This window comes from Ailuropoda melanoleuca, chromosome 13 (assembly GCF_002007445.2).
Source record: "Ailuropoda melanoleuca isolate Jingjing chromosome 13, ASM200744v2, whole genome shotgun sequence".
Taxonomy (NCBI): Eukaryota; Metazoa; Chordata; class Mammalia; order Carnivora; family Ursidae; genus Ailuropoda; species Ailuropoda melanoleuca.
In genome coordinates this window covers 59935075-59936477 of record NC_048230.1, presented here as the reverse complement: position 1 = coordinate 59936477, position 1403 = coordinate 59935075, and positions in this window count along the sequence as shown.

Genomic DNA, 1403 nt, shown 5'->3' with positions numbered 1-1403 from the left:
AAAAAATGAGATGACTATGTGACGTAATGCATGTGTTAACTACCTTGATTATGGTGATCATTTCACAATATGTACCTATATCAAAAATTATGATACCCATCTTCAATCTATACAATTTTTATGTGTCGATCTACCTCAAGAAAGCTGGGTAAAATTCTTTTAAATACAAAGAAGTTTCCCTGAGGTATTCAGAACTAGAGTAACAGTTTTCTGCCAGCACGTAAAAAATATATTACTACTGTCTTAAGCTTTGTTGTTGCTCCTGAGTAAATCCTTGGTGAGTCAAGCAATTTCTTTCTTCTTGCTTTTTACTTCAGTTATATATTTTATTTCTAGGTATTCTACTTGGTACTTTTTCAATATTCTGGTGATTTTTATTTATTTTATTTTTATTTTTCAAGATTTCATTTATTTATTTGACAGAGAGAGACAGTGAGAGAGGGAACACAAGCAAGGGGAGTGTGAGAGGGAGAAGCAGGCTTTCCACCAAGCAGGGAGCCAGACGCAGGGCTCGATCCCAGAACCCTGGGATCATGACCTGAGCCGAAGGCAGACGCTTAACGGCTGAGCCACCCAGGCGCCCCAATATTCTGGTGATTTTAAAAAAGATTTTATTTTTAAGTAATCTTTACATCCAATTTAAGATTTTATTTTTAAGTAATCTCTACACCCAACATAGGGCTTGAACTCACAACCACAAGATCAAGAGTCACACTCTCCACCAGGCGCCCTGATATTCTGGTTATATTTATGTTCTCTTTCACTTTACTTGAGCTATTATTGCCATCTTTTATTTCCTTCCCTTTCTTTTTATTCCCTAAGCACTTTTATTTTGTGCTCTGTCTACAGTTATTCCAATATCTGAAGTCTCTGTGGATCTCTGCTGTTTCTCTTGACTTTATCAATCTTTTCTTGTTTTCTTAAATTATGTGTGAGTATTTTTCCTATGAGCTCTTATGTTTAATGGAAACCTCTCTTTCATGGCACCTTATCTGCAGAATTTCTTGGAATCCTGTGTTTAACAGAGCAATTTCAAAATCAGTTTGTTTCACATATGACCCTAACCACTCAGACTATTTGGAATTCAAGTCACTCCTTTAGGTTTTTCAGACATCACACATATAACGATGTCTGCTCCACTATTATGTGGGGGAAACTAGCTTGTAAGTGATGAATTTTTGGAGGAATCTTTTTTCCCACTCTACTGAAAGGACAAAGGAGACGTGGAATATATATATATATATATATATATACACACACACACACACACACACACAATGGAACATTATTCAGCCCTTAAAATGAAAGAAATTCTCACACAGGCTACAACATGGATGGACCTTGAGGACCCAAGCTAAGAGAAATAAGCCAAAACCATATACTATATGATTCTAGCTGTGAGG